Genomic DNA, 17,673 nt, shown 5'->3' with positions numbered 1-17,673 from the left:
CCACCACCTCCCTCACTGGCGCACCATCAAGTCGGACAGGTGGGTTTTGCAAATAGCCCGATGGGGCTACTCCCTCCCCTTCGAGACTCCCTCCAGTCATGCCACCGCATGTCAGAGAATCATCTGATCATCTGGCCCTTTTCCAGCAGGAAGTTACGGCCAAGGGAGCCATTGAGCGCGTTCCTGTCCCAGAAGTAGGTTGTGGTTGTTACTCCCACTACTTTCTGGTCCCCAAGAAGGACAAGGGCCTGTGTCCTATCTTAGATCTCAGGGACATCAATCGTTTCCTCGGGAAGGAGAAGTTCGAGATGTTGACACTTGCTCAGGTCTGGTCTGCCCTCGACCCGCAAGACTGGATGGTGGCGTTGGACTTGCAGGGCACCTATTTTCACATTCCCGTCCTGCCAGCCCACCGGCGTTATCTACGGTTCATGGTAAGCCACAATCACTTTCAGTTTACCGTGCTCCCCTTTGGCCTTACCAGCGCCCCTCGGGTGTTCACGAAAGAGATTGCGGTGGTTGCAGCTCATCTGCGCAGAACAGGGGTTTCAGTCTTCCCCTTTCTCGAAGACTGGCTGTTGAAGGCGGGCTCGCCCCAGGCAGTTGTTTCCCACCTCTAGACTACTGCTGACCTCCTGCATTTGCTGGGCTTCTCCATCAATGTGCCGAAGTCACACCTGATTCCCTCTGTAGGAGAGTAGGATCTGCTTCTTATAGTTACCCCCACGTTTTGCTGATGTTTCACTGTTTTTCGACTTTAGTCTGGCTGAGACCCTGCTATCCAGGGCCCCAGCCTAGCTACTTCCTCTCCAAAATGATTGCATGTACTTTAAGTACACCACAGATTGGATTCTGGGGTACCCCAGTCCCTAGTATATGGTATTATATATACCCAGGGCATAGGTACCCCAGAGGCCTCTCAGGGGCTGCAGCATGTATTATGCCACCCCTGAGAGACCATTCAAAATGACAAAACAGGTCTGCTACAGCAACCTGTGTAAGGTGGTGTATGCACCCCTTACTTACAAATAGGTTCCCTATATCTACCTTATATCACTGCACATATAAACCTATCAGTCACCCCTATGGCAGGCCTTATTAATCCTGAAGGCAGGGTGCTGGGTTTTGTGTGAGAGGGTGCCCATACATGAGCAGGGCCCCTCTGCAGCCTTCAGAATCTATTCTCCGGGGTTGTTCTTTGATGCAGCCAACCATATATTCAAGTGCATTATAACCTTGTGGTAAATGTTAACTTTAAAATGGCTGCAAGGAAACATGTTGTGTTTGGTGTTAAACACCTTGGAATCCTACCTCCCTGCCAGTAACTGGTCGGGAAGGTATGATTCCACCCTCCTAGAGGGAGAAATATGACCTGGTTCCTAGAGGGAGAAATATGACCTGGTACCAGCTTCACAGAACCCTGGCATAACAAAGTGGATGCTGCAAGCCACAGATACGCGTCTGCCCTCCTGCTGTTGGACGAAACTCTGGAAGGGGAGGCTGTACAATAGGTTTCCTGTCACAGGGAGGTGTGACCACTTCCCAGACAGACTTTAGTGCATTGGGACTGGGTGGGTGCTCTCCAGGAGTGCTTTGATGTCTGCACTGGGGGCACATTTGGTGTCCCTGTGCATAGTCCATCTCAAACGGGTTGCAGGGTCACTCAGCCCCTACTCTGGCATAAAACTGGACAAAGGACATGGGTGTAGCCATCCGTCTGGCCTGACCCTCGCATAGGTGGGTCCCCAGAGTTTGTCCCACCCCTTCCTTGGGTATAAAGTAGGAACCCCTGACTACAAGACTTTAGATTTACCTGGACAAAATTCTGCTACAGAATCCCAGAACTTCAACTATCTACACTTCGTTGGATGGCTGCAGAATCTCTCTTGGAGTAAAGGAGTTACTCCCCTGCAAGGCAGGCACCAAAGACGCATCTGTCCAGTTTGCAACTACGCAGCTCCTGAAGGACTCCGAAGACTTTGCAACACACGAGGTGGGTTTCCAGGCTTCCCTGAGGTGGATCGTGCTCTCAGCAAACCTGAGATCCAAAGCCCTCGTGGGGACCGGTCAACCCGAACCCCTGGACAGCGTGACCATTTGCAGCAGCATATGTAATCCCACTGAAGATTACTGGCCTACACTCCACGAGTGACCCGTGGGCTGGTATTTAGCGATTCCTCTTGAGGTCTCTTTGCGATCCCTTGACCGTCGACATGTGGGTCTCTGAGAAGGGTACTGTAACTTTGAATGGGCTTACCTGGTTGCTCCAGACGTGCCCTGACTCTCCATTGCTTGGGGAGTCACCAGGACCTTGCTGGTCCACACCAAAGCCTTTCTACTCTCACCTCATGGGTTGCTGTTGCCAATGCTTGTTGGTCTCCGATCCGGACCCTGACCCCCCCAGCATTGGACATCCTTTGTGGGACAGCTCGCCTGTGGAGTCTGGTTTTCATCCACCTCTCCTGGTCCCCGTGGCACTGGAGTCAAGCTTCACCTCATCACACCTGAAACATTGGTGGACATTGGTCTACCGTGCCCCTGGTCACCGTGAAGTGACTCAGACTCTGTCCCCTCTGCTTTCAGGTTCTTCATAGCTCCGATCCAGGCTTGGATCACACCGGACACTCTTCCTTTCCACGGCAGTGACACTTTGCAGCAACTGGCTATTGAAACCAGCGACGATTCCCGACACCATTTGTCACCTATACACCGGGCTTCCCTGGGTGAGGTAACACGAGTACTCCGGTGCTCACATGGGTGCTGGCCTAAAACCCTCTAAGTCTAAAAGGGTTTGCTCCAAGTCCATTCCGAAGTGTCCCTAATCTTTAAAAAACTAACCATGACTTTCCCATAGGATTGCACGGAGCTCGCGGTTGTGTTCTCACACTGCACGTGTCCTCCATGGGTCCCCTATGTCACTACCCTGGGTGGTTCCTTGGGGTCCCAGCGATTCTACGTGCTCTAGGCACTGTGTCTAGTCAAGTTGTGCTTCTTATACCACTTTCTTAATATATGGTTTGGTCTCCCCCTAGGGGCCCATTGTATATTGTGCTATTTGCTTACATTCGATATTGTGTGTCTTGCGCTCTAATCTCATAAAGAGGTTAGTAGAGGGTGTTTAGTAATAAAGACATATATTTTATATATACCTTTTGTGGTTCTCCTTTCATTTGGTCATTCAAGAGGTTATAATCTGGTAAAACCAAGCTGATTTACACTCCTTCAAGACTTAGCCTGAAAGCTGCTCTCCATAGCTACCACTAGGATAGCTTTCAATAAAGGTTGTCTTAAATCTATTTATCAATAAGGGTTGTTTGGACTGGTGCAAGGTGCCCACTATAACTAGTGGACAGCATATGCCAGGCCAACTTCTCACACCCTCTCAGAAGCTCCTCTTCATCGGAGCGGTTCTGGAAACGATGCGGTTTTAGGTCTATCCTCCCGAACAGCGAGTCCGGGATATTTGGGCTATGATTTCGATCTTTCAGCCTCTATCCCGGGTTTCAGTCAGAATGACCCTGAGGCTGCTGGGCCTCATGGCCTCCTGCATCCTGCTGGTTGATCATGCCAGGTGGCACATCTAGACTCTGCAGTGGGACCTGATGTTCCAGTGGGCACAGCATCATGGGAATCTGTCCAATCACATCCAGATCTCAGAGGGCACTGCCCAACAACTGCAGTAGTGGCTTACGAACCAGGATTGGGTCAATGGCAGATCCCTCTCCCTTCCCCAACCAGACCACACTGTGGTGAGGAAGCATCCCTTCTGGAATGGGGGGGCCACATGGGAGAGGCGGAGATCAGAGGCTTCTGGTCTCCGGCAGAGTCCGGGCTTCACATTAACCCTCTGGAGCTCCGGGCGATTTGTCTTGCCCTGAAGGCATTCCTTTTCTCTGTCCGGGCAAGAGTAGTGCAGGTGTTCGCGAACAACACCAAAGCCATGTGGTATTGCAACAAACAGGGCGGGTGGGGTTGTGGTACTTATGTCATGAGGCCCTCGCCTCTGGTCATGGCTGGAACATCAGGGCATTTCCAGAACGCCAGGGCTGATGAACTCAGCCACAGGTGCATGATGGATCACGAATGGCGTCTGCACTTGGAGGTGGTGCATGGTCTGTTTCAGCAGTGGGGAGATCTATTCACCACCGAAGAGAACGCACAATGTCAGCAATTCTGCGCATTGGAAGGCACTCGCTCGGCGAAGCTTTTCGTCACGAGTGGAGTTGCAGTCTATTGTACGACTTTCCGCCTATACCACTTAAGCCCAGAGTGCTGAAGAAGATCAGGTGCGACCGAGCCTAAGTCATTCCTGTTGCTCTGGATTGGGCACGAAGAGTCTGGTATCCCGAGCTGCTCAACATGGCCATCGATCCTCCGATCAGATTGCCTCTTCGGGAGGATCTTATATCGCAGTAGCAGGGGACGGTTCTCCACCCGAACCTGTCCACTCTCCGCCTCCATGTGTGGAGATTGAGTGGCGGCAGCTGACGTCTTTCGACCTGCCTTCTGAAGTCTGTGATGTAATCTTGGCAGCCAGGCGTCTCTCCACTAAGACGGTATACGCCTGTAGGTGGAACAAATTTGTGGCATGGTGCACAGCAAAGGCTATGGATCCCCTTGTTGCCCCTCTTTCTGAAGTACTCTTGTTTCTTCTCTCTTTGGCCCAGCAGGGCTTTGATCTGGGCACTATCAAGAGCTAATTTTCAGCCATCTCTGCCTTCCTTCAGAAGCCAGATCAGCCTTCTCCTTTCAAGTCCCCGGTAGTTAACCGTTTCCTAAAAGGCTTAACGCTTTTTTTTCCTCCAATCCCCTTCGTTATGCCTCAGTGGGACTTGAACCTTGTACTAACCTATCTCATGTGTGCTCCTTTTGAGCCACTGCATAACTGTCCTTTACGTCTTCTAACTCTTAAAACTGCTTTCCTGGTGGCCATCACCTCCGCCAGAAGAGTGAGTGAGCTCCAGGCTCTTTCTTCAAAACCTCCTTTCCTATCTGTTCATCCAGACAAGGTGGTTCTCCGGATCCGTCCAGCCTTCCTTCCCAAGGTGGTAACTGCCTTCCACCTCGGGCAGACCATTACTTTGCCCACCTTGTTTCTGCTTCCGCATCCTTCAAAGGACGAAGAGAGGCTCCACCGTCTGGACCAAAAACGTGCGCTCTCCTTCAATCTGGATCGCACAATAGAGTTCCGGGTGGATGATCAACTTTTTGTTGGTTACACGGGTGGAAAGAAGGGTCGAGCGGTGCACAAACGCACCATCGATGGGTCTCAATGGGTCATGTTGTGTATTAAGGTTTGTATTAAGGTTTGTTGGTCTCTGGCTAAAAGGGAGCCTCCAGTCGGGCTACGCACTCACTCCACCAGGGCGACGGCAGCCACTATTGCCTTGGGAAGGGGAGTGCCTCTGAATGACATGTCAGGCAGCCATGTGGGCATCGCTGCACACGTTCACCAAACACTACTGCCTGGACAGCCAAGTCCGGAAAGACGGCTTCTTTGGCCGTTCGCAGACCCACCACCGGGGTTGGTATTGCTGAGGTGTCTATTCTAAGGTAAGGAATCTATAACTAACGTGTTTCTTTCAGATGCACAAGTTACTTACCTTCGGTGACGATATATCTGTAAGAAACATTAGTTAGTTATAGATTCCTTACCGCCCCACCCATACTCCCCGCTCTGCGATCTGATTTCTAGGGTTAAGAACATCCTTTCAGGGCCCTAGTTTTGTGCACCAATGGTCGGTGTCTTACATGGCTCTGCGTCTCTGGCGCAGAAAGTTGTGTACAGAATTGATGACAGGGCGGCATTTAAGTAGCTGCTGTGACGTCATCCCGGCGATCACGACGCCGACGACAGACGCGGAGCCGACCGACGTGCAGAGGTACTGCTGACAAAAAAAACTTTGCGGATCCAGTCTGACGCCTAGGGGTAATACGAAGGTAAGGAATCTATAACTAACTAATGTTTCTTACAGATATATTGTTACCAAAGGTAAGTAACTTGTGCGTTAGCTTGGCTGCTTAGTTACTGGAGATGTCTACATTTTCAGATCTTTCTTTGTCATGCCAGTGAAAGACATGAAGTAGTTTAGGTGAGATTGTACAGTCTCTACATTTAGATACATTTTTTGAGAGTGGTTGAAAAGGGCAGGTTACCAATAAGGCATGGTTGGGGGTGTGTTGCTCTGTTCACTTTGTTGGCTTGTGTTGAACGGATGACAGCATGACTTCAAAGAGCACCAACATGGTCCGGCAGCCTTCAGGTGGACCTGTGCAGAGCCAAGTGCACATAACTAGATTAAATGGGTCACAGTAATGGTTGGCAAGTCTACGAGTATGATGGTTGTTTCAGTTTAAGTAGAAAGAATCAATATGCACCCAATGTTGGATGTGGGAGAATCAGTCAGCGACATTTTGAGGGGTATATAGGGTTTTTACCAATGTAAAGAATGTGTGTGACCTCATTGTACACGTAAAACCTTGGATTGTGAGCAATGGTGATTCTTAGATAGGCAGTGAAATTAAGAGGGGAGAATCGAAGGCCCCAAAGGATGGCCGGATTTAATTAGCCTACACTACCTCCCTATTCCATCCTGTTAGCTTTAACTTGATTTATTCTGTTGGTGTGGAAGGACTGTTTATGTGAAAGATTCTATTTCGACATGGTCATCTGTGGATTCATGAGAGTTTAACACTTGTCTTAGGGTGTGCACGTTTTCCAAAATATTTGGAAAGACCATGGTCTTTTGCGGTTATTAAAGGGTACTTAAAATAGTATTTCTATTTAAAAAAATACTTTACATTGCAATTATGTTCATAAGAACATTCCAGCTTGGGTGAATTATATTTTTTTTGGGTTGTAGGTAGTTGATGACTAGCAAAAAAAGAATAGACATACATATTAAAAACACTTACTAAACACTGTATGCATATTTACATTACTCATTTTCGAGGGACATATGGAATTGCAGGAGTAATTCTGAGGCATTGAATGTCATGTGAGATGTTGAGTAAGAAAGGCGGGCTTTGAGAACAGTTTTAGATTCTGGGAATTATTACGTGGTTCACAGCACTGGGGACAGAATTACAGTGCACAGTGCCAGCAAATGAAAAACTTGGAATGAGGATGGAGTACAAGATCGCTTCAGAACCATTACCAGGTGGTTTGTTGCAGAGAAGAATGCCATACTAGGGGTGTATATGGTGAGGGTTAGACCTGGCACCTCACAGTGCGATGAACTTCGTTTATGCTGGTTTTAGGACTTTGTGCACTTTTTCACTGCTGATCAGTGCTAACTTGCATGTGCTCTGTGTCTAAAATGTAATGCATTTGGGGTCTCCATGATTGGCCTACTTGATTTACTAATAAGTCCCTAGTACAGTGCACTGTAAGTGCCCAGGGGCAGTAAATCAAATGCTACTAGTGGGCCTGCAGCACTGATTGTGCCGCCCACATGGGTAGCCCTTCAAACATGTCTCAGGCCTGCGCCTGCAGAGCCTGGGTGTGCAGTTTCAAACTGCCATGTCACCTGGCAAGTTGACCTACTTGCCAGGCACAAATCTGCCAATTTATTAAATGTGGTTCACCCCTAACGTAGGCCCTATGTAGCCCCATGGGCAGGGTGCAGTGTATTTAAAAGGTAGGACATTTGCTTTTGAGTTTTACATGTCTTGGTAGTAAAAAACTGCTAAATGTGTTTTTTCACTACAGCAAGATCTATCTCTCCCATAGGTTAGAATTGGAATTGCCTTGTAACACTTTACAAGTGTAGCTTCCAATTGGGAAAGATAGGAAGAGTACATTTGGTGTCTCTGGACTCAAAATGTAAAAACACACTTTTTAGTGAATTTAGTTTTAGTTTGCAGGTCTGAAAATGCCACTTTTAGAAATGTTCTTACATTAACCATTCTGTGCCTCTGCCTGCCCCTAGAATACATGTCTGGGTTGGATGACAACTGTGCTTTGTGCATTCTCTCTAGGCAGGCACACATAAAAGGAGCGGAGGTGTGCCCTGCATATCCTGATGGCCCATCACCAAACTGATGGGTCTTCCTGAACTAGAGTGAGAGGGAAGAGCTGACACTTGCACCTGAATAGGGCTGCGCCTGTCCCCATACAAAGAGATGCATACTCCCCTGTAGTGTGTCCGGGGCCAGGGCCCGGAAGGGCAGTGTCTTGTGCACTATAAAGACCTTTCTTTGAAGTCTACCTACTTCAAAGGTTAAAATGGATATAAGCACTAGACCTCTGACACCATATACTCAGAACACTTCTGGACTGAGGTAATTCTGCCAGGAAGAAGAGCTGTTGTGATACCAGGAGGAACTGCCACTTTGTTGCTTTGATTGCTGTGTTGGCCTGCTGCCTGCTATTTCTTGCCTGGGAGTGAGAGAATTGGTTTTACTTTCTACATCCTGCATCTCTGAAGGTTCTCCAAGGGCTTGTTCGTGCGTTCTTCCTGTTCCTGAAGTTTCAGGGATACCAAAGACTTCATTTATATCTTGCTACCAGCACCTGGGCTCCTCTATCGTAAGTCCTGCCCTGCCAAATGGTGCCAAACACAGTCCTAGGCTCTTGGGAGTGAGTGTTTGGTGCTGCAACCCAAGAAACCAATGCATCAGCACCAAAGCGTCGTTCAGAACTGGCGCATTATCTGCAAAATCGACACTGCCGCTGCCTGCTCTGAAGACGTGGACACCACTCGCCAAGTGCACGACGCAACAACCTCGACTTACAATGCAGCCCCAACTTTGCTGACGCAGCACCACCAAATCACTGCTGCTGCGTGAGTCTCAGACAACGTATTACTGATGTCTGGGAGGCCCTGTCCTCAACTCCGATGCATTCCCGGCCAGGGCGACGCATCACTCAGCCCGACTTCATGAACCGATGCATTGCCTGTAAGGGCGACGCATCACCTCAGTAATTCAGCACATTATCCCCAAGCTTCAACGCATCCAAGGTACTGTCAGCGGGTCTTCTGTATCCAACTAGAGCTCCATTGTGGTCTGACTGATTTTGGATTTAGCCCAGTCAAGCTCGACCAGATAGCCCCAGTTGGAGCTATTGACTTCTCAGCACTGCATTTTGATTTAATTTTGCAAAATTCATATATTGACTTGTGTATGTTGCATTTTTTGTTGTTTTGGTCTCGTTTAACTCAGAAAAATATTAGCTATTTCATTAAACGGGTGTGTAATACTTTTGAGGTTTTTTCAGTGAGTTGCTAGGTGTGTGTGCACAAATATTTTACACAAAGCCTCTTTAGTTTAGCCTGACTGCTCTGTGCCAAGATGCCAGAGGGTGAGCACAAGTAAACCTTTAGTGTATACTTTACTTACCCTGACTAGGATTGTGGCTCCTGCTTGGATAGGGTGCATACTTCTGCCAACTAAAACCTCAGTTTCTAACAGTGAGCATCCAAGTGAGATGGGGATTTATTCCATATCGTACTTTTAAAGTTTGGACCACAAGCTTATGGAGAGCTTGCTAGTGAATCAATAGAGACTGAAAAGGGACCAGATTAAAGTTTATGACCCTATCATGGGATGGAGGAGCACACGTGTTGTGGGAGGACATACAAACGTCCACCCCCCCCTGGCCTCAAGACAAGGTGTTAATGAGAGATTGGCAGTGTGAAAGAGGAGGTGGCAGTGCTTTTTCTAACCTGCTGTTTTAGCAATACTGATTGGCTGCCCCCAACAAATCAGAAGAGGTCTATGTGGTTATATACTTTTGTTTGGTTTTTGGCAACCCATTCAAACTAACAAAGGGCAGCACTCATCTCCTTAAACTGTTTTGTCTTCAGAGGTAAGAGGGTTTTTTCTATATTCTTGCAAAATTAACTCCCCTTTTTTGGTCTCACCTATGAGACAGCACATGCGCTGTCTGTTGCAGCACATACTGTGTGCTTACCAAGATATAGAGGATTGGAGCTCATTCTCTGCTTACCATTTTTTTAAAATTTCCTGTCACCCTAATTTGCCTGCTTCCCATGTTGTCAATCTTGTGTTTGTCCCTCCCATGAAGCATAGCATTTTTACCATCTTTTTTGAATCACTTTTCTTCTATAATTTCACGGCCCACTTTTCAGGCGCTACTTTTTTCCTTTTAGGTTAAGCACTTCATGGAAAGCATGTGTTTTCCAGTTATCTCCCTTATGTACTTCTCTCCCCTGCACTCTCTGTTCCTCTCTGTCACCTGTGTGCTTCTCCCTGTCCCCTCCAAGTTGTGCTCGCCCTCCTGCACTTCCCGTAATTGCTTTCTCGCCTGTGTGGTTCTCCCTCTCCTGCTTCACATTGTCTGTTTCACCCATTTGCTCCACAATTGTTACAATTTGATCTTGCTCTCTATCATCTGCATCCCCAGCTGTGCCCTGTGTTGCTTCACCCACACTCCTGCATTGCTTCTGCCCCGCCACCTGTTCCTTTAAATTCCTTCTGCCCCCTGTTTTGCGTCCTCATCCTGCCACCTAGTTACTTTTGCCCCTGTTGGTTTGGCCACCTTGTTTCTCTCCTCACCCTCTTTAACTATAAAAAAAAAAGCGCTTTCACACTTTTTTTTTCTTATTAGTTACTGATCCAACTTAAATTGGTAACTACAAAGAAAAATAAAGCAGCCTCATTTTTTAGGCTTGAACATGCGTGGTGCGCGTGCCTACAATATGATGCAGCATCAAAGGCTTTTAAAAAAAATCTTTTGAGGTGGGAGCTACGCGGGCATCCAAGATGGTCGCGTGAGCAGAGAGCTCCTGAAACCCGCGCCGCCCTTCTTGATCTATCCTGTTGATATCCTGGTCACTTCGACGGGCTTTTGAAGTGCTACTCTCACTGATGCCGTCGATCCTTTTTTGGTCGAAATCGGACCTCGGGGACCATTTCTACATCGTCTCCAACTTCCTGGCCTAACCCCCGACGCGACCAGGGTCTCTACTGCCTAGTATGGCTGAGCTGTAATGCAACAACAACGGCTGCCTGGCATCTGCCCCACCGGTGGTGTGCCACTTTCACTTTGTTTCCAGCCCTCTCGTCTTTGACTCCTTGGGACCTGCTACTCTGTCCTGATCTGCTGCTCTCACAGCAAACGCTTTCTTTCTTGGTGCTGGCAAGGTGGCCCGTGGCATTCTCTCGTGAAACTGGACTTTTGGTGTTTGGGATTCGTCACCATCCCGCTACACTTGGGTGTCCCCGGCTGGCGCTGAATACAACATGGCGACGAAACCTGAGTCGGAGAAACGCAGGAAGAACATTACTCGCGGGGGTCGATCCAGACCAACATGATCGAGCGCTATACCCAACCGAGAGGTTCCCCCGGCGCTACCAGTCGTGGCTTGGAGGACCCGAAGACTGACATGTCGTCTTCCTCAGAAGTGTCCCTTCAGGACCTTTTGGCCGCCATCTCAGGACTTAAGGCCGATATGAGTCAACAATACGAGGCCATCGTGTCCAAGATAGACACAGTGGATGTTACTCTTATTCGAGCCGATTTGGCCAAGACGAACGAGAGGGTCAAGGCATTGGACTGAAAGGCATCGAGCTTGGTGACGGACATGGCGGAGGCACAATCCGAGATAGGGAATCTACGTTCCTCACACAACCTTTTGCTCAAACGCATGGAAGACTACGATAACAGGGCCAGGCGGAACAACATACGCTTGGTCGGAGTACCGGAAGACAATGGTGCCGCCTCGATCGATTTACTGGTCGAGGAACTCATTGTCGCTAAACTTGCTCCCGCAGGTCTCAGCAAGTTTTTTGCGGTTGAGCGTGCCTATCGCTTCCCAGGTGGTCAGGTGAAGCCAGGGGGCCCTCCGAGGCCTATCATCGCTAGACTGTTTCACTTTCGGGACAGAGACGCTATCCTGCAGGCCGCTCGTAAACACGGCCCGTTGAAGTACGATAATAACTCTGTCTCGATTTACCCTGATTTCACTCCCCAAGTGCAACAACAACGTTCTGGTTTCCTTGGAGTGAAGCGTCGTTTGAGGGATTTGGGGCTGAAGTACGCAATGCTGTTTCCTGCTCGCTTGCGGATTGAGTTCAGAGAACAAGCCTATTTCTTCGATCAGTCGGATCGTGCTAGTGACTGGTTGGACTCGTTGCCGAAAGAGGACACCGAGAGTGGAGGCCCTGGCGGCGCGGAAGGTGGTGCGATGGCCCAGGTTGAACGTGGGCCCCCTGTGGTCCGACTTGAGACTATGAACTTTACAGAGTAACCCATACTGTATGCTTTATGATTGTGCCCGTGGTGGTGCGGATACGGGTGGTTTCTCCCTTCCTCCTCGAGGGGTTCTTTGTGTAGATCAGATGGGGCGACAGGCACACTGCAGTTTGGGGTGGCTTTCTAGTCAGCAGGGGTGCAGGGTGGGGGGCGTTGTAACGGGTTCTTGGTTGGGGGGTGGTTTCTGGGGATTTGGTTGCGTTCTATGTTTTTTGTTGTTTCTCCTTTTTCGTGGTATATTACTGATTGCAAGCATTCTGGATCTGTGGTCGTGGGAGGGGGTTGGGTCGTTCTTCCTGGGATGGGGGGGGTGAGATGCAGGTTCTTTCTTGGAACGTCAACGGTTTGGGTGACAGGATTAAACGCGGCATTGTGTTACAATTTATAAGGCGCCATGCCCCTGATGTCGTATTCCTTCAAGAAACCCACTTGATCGGTAATGCCTGTAAAGCTCTTGACCGTCGGGGCTACCGATTGGCCGCCCACGCTGGTTTCACCTCCGGGTCCCGGGGAGTGGGTATAATGGTTAAATCCTCCCTGGCCCTTGAGATTGATGATGTTATCCTGGATGAGCGGGGACGGTATGCTGCTGTCTCCGGGAGATGGGAGGGGAAGCTTATTGTGTTAGTGGTTGTGTATATTCCCCCCGGGCTGCAGGCCACCACGTACGCCGATCTTGGCAAGACTCTTCTTGGTCTCCCTGATGGTCTGCTGATCATGGGCGGAGACTTTAACTCCGTGATGTCTGGTGAATGTGATCGACTGCCCCCTAGAGTTCTCCCGCAGTCCCAGATGTGGCTAACTGATATGGCTGAAACTTTCGGTCTGGTGGATGTTTGGCGTTCGCTGCACCCTACCCAGACGCAGTACACCTTCCTCTCTGGTGCGCATGGCAGCCTCTCTCGGATAGACTACTTCTTTATGCTGGCTTCTACCCTATCCTTTGTACGGGAGGTTCGTCATCTCCCCCGGGGTATCTCGGACCATTCCCCCTTGCTGCTTAGGATTTCTGTGGGTGGTCTTTTTGGTAACAGAGTTCCCCCTGTTCCCCCCTGGCACTTTCGGAACCCTCGGCTCCGCTCAGATTTGGTGAAGGCTATTGACTGTTACTTTGATGAAAATGTGGGTTTGGTGACCTCCCCTACGGTTCTCTGGGAGGCCTTTAAAACGGTAATTCGGGGATCCGCACTGTCTCTTATTGCTGCTGAATGGAAGGCTAAGAGGGAGGCCGTTCTGGCCCTCGAGACTGAAATTACAGCGCTTGAAAGCGAGCTGGGTGGGGATGACACGCCTGCTCTGTTACACACTTTGGAACTGAAACAGGCAGACTACAGGGCTTGTGTTACCGATGCGGCTAAGTTGATGCGAGCGAATCAGCTGGGCCGGCTGTATGATGTGGGTGACAAGGCTAGCAAACTCTTGGCGTGGCTGGATAAGGCTGAAAGAGCGAATCGCGTTGTGCTCGTTATTGTCCGCGAGTCTGGTGAAAGTGTGTCTGACCCCGGTGAGATTGTTGACTGTTTTGTGGATCATTTCCGGAAGGTTTATACCCCGGTGAGTGATCGTGATGAGGCTGATTCCCGGTTGCTGTTGCGTGATATAGCTCTTCCTTGTGTCTCGGAGGAAGAGGGCCTGGCCCTGGAGGCTCCCTTTACGGTGGATGAGATTGCCCTTGCTATCCGATCTCTGCGATCGGGCAAGGCGATGGGGCCCAATGGTTTGCCCATCGAACTTTACAAACTTCGTCCGGACAAGATGGCTGCCCACCTGCGCAACATGTTTCTAGACGCGTTCGAGGCAGGAATCCTTCCGCTTGAACAGCGCCTAGCTACTATAGTGGTCATTTATAAGGATGGCAAGCCGCGTGATCGCTGTACCTCCTATCGCCCCATTTCCCTACTAAATGCTGAACCTAAAATCCTAGCCAAGGTTCTGGCCAATCGGTTGTTGACGGTGATCTGTGACCTGATCCATCCGGATCAATCCGGCTTCATACCGCATAGGAACACGGCCCTTAATCTGCGTAGGCTCCATGGTGTTCTCGCGAGAGCTGCAACTCTCACGGAGCCTGCGGTGGTGGCCTCCCTAGACGCTACGATGGCTTTTGACACCATTGAATGGCCTTATCTTTGGGTGGCCCTCTCCAAGTTTGGCTTTGGCCCTAACTTTATTGCGTGGGTCAAGCTTCTTTATCAACAACCGCTGGCTCAGGTCGTGGTAAACAGCAGAAGCTCCGACCCCTTCCCGTTGGGCCGCGGCACTCGTCAGGGATGTCCTCTTTCCCCACTTCTATTCGCGTTGGCACTTGAACCCCTTGCGGCGTGGCTTCGGTGGGAACCCTCGATTAAAGGGATCCGGTGGGCGCCTGATCTAGAGGATCGCGTCTCAGTGTATGCCGACGACATCCTTCTTTATTTCACTTCCCCTCAAAAGTCCTTGAACGTGCTCTTCGACGTTCTTACATCCTTTGGTAAGAACTCTGGACTGGTCATCAATTGGACCAAATCCTGTGTTTATGTCATAGCCGGGGTCCTGCCGCCATTGCCTTGCAGGTTTCCAATTTTGGTGGCGGACGACGGTTTCAAATGTTTGGGGATTTATGTCTCTACGGTTTCTGCGGTGCGTTATGAAGGGAATCTGTATGCTCCGCTCCGCCGTCTCAAAGAAGATGTGAGGCGATGGCGTGAATTGCCCTTGTCTCCGTTGGGCCGAGCGGCGCTTTTTAAAATGATTTCGCTCCCCCTATTTCTCTATGCGTTGCAGAATTTCTTCGATCCGGTCCCTGCTCGCTACTTTCGCGAGATCGAAAGTCTACAGCGGCAATTGATCTGGGATGGTCGTGCACGTATTGCGCTGTCCAAGCTCACCCTTTCCTGGTACGATGGCGGTATTGCTTTGCCAGATATCAGACGTTATTACTGGGCCTCGCACCTGAGTGCCATTAATCACGTAACATACTCTTCAGAACCCGCTCCTGCCTTTGCCCTGGACAAATTTTTACTGCCCGGTGGCAACTTTAATAGGGCTTTGTACTCGAAGTCGCCAATCCGTCTCCTTACGGGTCCTACGAAGTGTGCAGTGCGGGCCTGGAGGGATGCAACTGTGGCAACGGGCTGGAGTGGCAAGCTGACGCGTATGACCCCGTTGTATGACTCTGATCGATTGGGCAGCCTTTGGCAGACGAAAGGGTTTGACAAGTGGGACATGATTGGGATCAGTAAGGTGGAGGATCTTTGGGCCAGGGGCACTGTGAAGTCCTTCGAAGCCCTGAAACTGGAATACCAGCTTGATGATAGGGAGCACTTTCGGTATATGCAGGTTCGACACGCCTTGTCCTCCGCCTTTCCCCCCCGGGACTGATATTCCACAATCCTCCCCCCTGGAGGATCGTATCTTAGACGGCCACGTCCCCGATAGCACGATTTCCTTAATATATAAGAAGCTCATTAACAACAGAGCTGACCAGTTGGGGAAACTCCGTGCTTCCTGGACAGCTGACGGGCTTGAACTGGACGATGAGGACTGGCAGTCGGCTGTTTCCTCCCCTAAAGAGGTGGCTATTCCGGCTCGGCTTAGTTTTGTTCAGCTAAAGATCCTCCACCGTGTGCATGTAACTGGTATGCGACTGGTGCGAATGGGGCTTGCGACGGATGGACGGTGTAGGCGTGGATGTGGTATGGATGGTACTTTCCTCCATGTTCTGTGGGAATGTCCGATTGTCTCGGCCTTCTGGTCCAGGGTGCACGATGTGATGGGACGTGTCACTGGAGTCCCCCTCCTTCCTGAGGCACGGCGTTGCTTGCTCAATGTGTGGGTGCCTACGGATTGTACTGCTGCTCAGACGTTCTGGGTAACTCTGGGCAACATGGTTGCTAAGAGGGACATAGCTCAGCTCTGGGGCTCCGCCAGACCACCACGGCTCAGTGCCTGCAAGGATAACATGGACTGGTGCATGTTTCGAGAAAAGACGGTGTATGAGGCACGGGGTCGTCCTAAGAAATGGTCCAGGGTTTGGGCACAGTGGAATTCATACAGTGGTGATATTTGTTCCCCTCCACTTGACTACGAGGTTCCTGTCCCCTCCTCCCCATGATTGACGTTCTGTTTTCTGTTTTCCATATCAGCTGTATCCTTTCTTCCTTCATGATCGCCCCCCCTTGCCAGATGCGTTCCTTTTTTTGTTTACTCCTTTTCCCCTCCCCCCCTCTTATGACCTTTGCCAGTATGATACCATGTGTTTGTGTGTTGTTGTTTTCTTCGACAAAATCATAAAATTAAACCTTTAATATCCTTTTAGTACGATTTTATGCTCCACACTATAATGTGCGCTTAGTGATCGTCTTAACAGTGTACTTTCCTTCATTATCCTTTCAATATGAGTCATAGCGGCCGGCCCTGAGGGGTTGTAGGCAGACGCTGTGTAATGTGCATTTCATAAATAAAGGTTTAAAAAAAAAAATCTTTAGCCATGCTGCACAGCATCAGCATTTCTGTGAAGTATGGCTAAAATGCATTGGCAAAGCCAATTGGTTTCAAAGTTGCAACCTTTTTTCTCATTTTAGACCTTTTCTTGATACACCTGGCACATTTTTATTTTTAGTATTTTTTTCAGAGGGCCCGCAGACTTCAATTTGTATACTTCCTTCTTCCACGCTTGGAAATCTTTTATTCATTTTTTTATTTACTGCTTCAAGATAGAGGTACAGCATCTAGGAATGGTAAATTAAAAAATGTAAAGAATGGCTGCTGTAATGTGTTGACACATACATTAGCATGCTTTCAAAATGCTGGAACCAGTCATACAATAAAAACAAGCATTTACAATGCAACGGTCTCGCCTTTGCAAAAGTTAGAGCCATTGGCATTGTAAATGACAAAAATTTTATTTATATGTTGGTTTTGAAAACAGATAAATAAATGGCATTGTCATTTACAATGCCAGTAGCTTAATATCTCGCAAATGCGAGGCCTATTGCATTTGCACCCACACACACACAGAGCCACACGCAGAGCCACACGCACACACAGAGACACACACACGCACAGAGCCACACACACACGCACAGAACCACACACACGCACAGAGCCACACACACACGCACAGAACCACACACACACACAGAGCCACACACACATGCACAGAACCACACACACACACAGAGCCACACACACAGAGCCACACACACACAGAGCCACACATAGACACACACACAGCCACACACACACATTTGAACAGGATGATTACAGGAGCTCCCCCGGGCTGCTCCTGTAAGCCTAGCTAGGTATTCCCAAGGGGTTTCTAATGTAGGGGTAGCAAGGTATTCCTCTTGGGCTGCTCCTGTAGGAATAGCGAGGTACTCCTGCTGGGCTGCTTCTGTAGGGGTAGCGAGGTACTCTCGCTGGGCCGCTCCTGTAGGAATACCAAAGTACTCCTTCTGGGCTGCTCCTGTAAG

The sequence above is a fragment of the Lissotriton vulgaris genome, chromosome 3_1 (assembly GCF_964263255.1).
Source record: "Lissotriton vulgaris chromosome 3_1, aLisVul1.2, whole genome shotgun sequence".
NCBI classification, from domain to species: domain Eukaryota; kingdom Metazoa; phylum Chordata; class Amphibia; order Caudata; family Salamandridae; genus Lissotriton; species Lissotriton vulgaris.
This window is presented reverse-complemented; position numbering follows the sequence as displayed.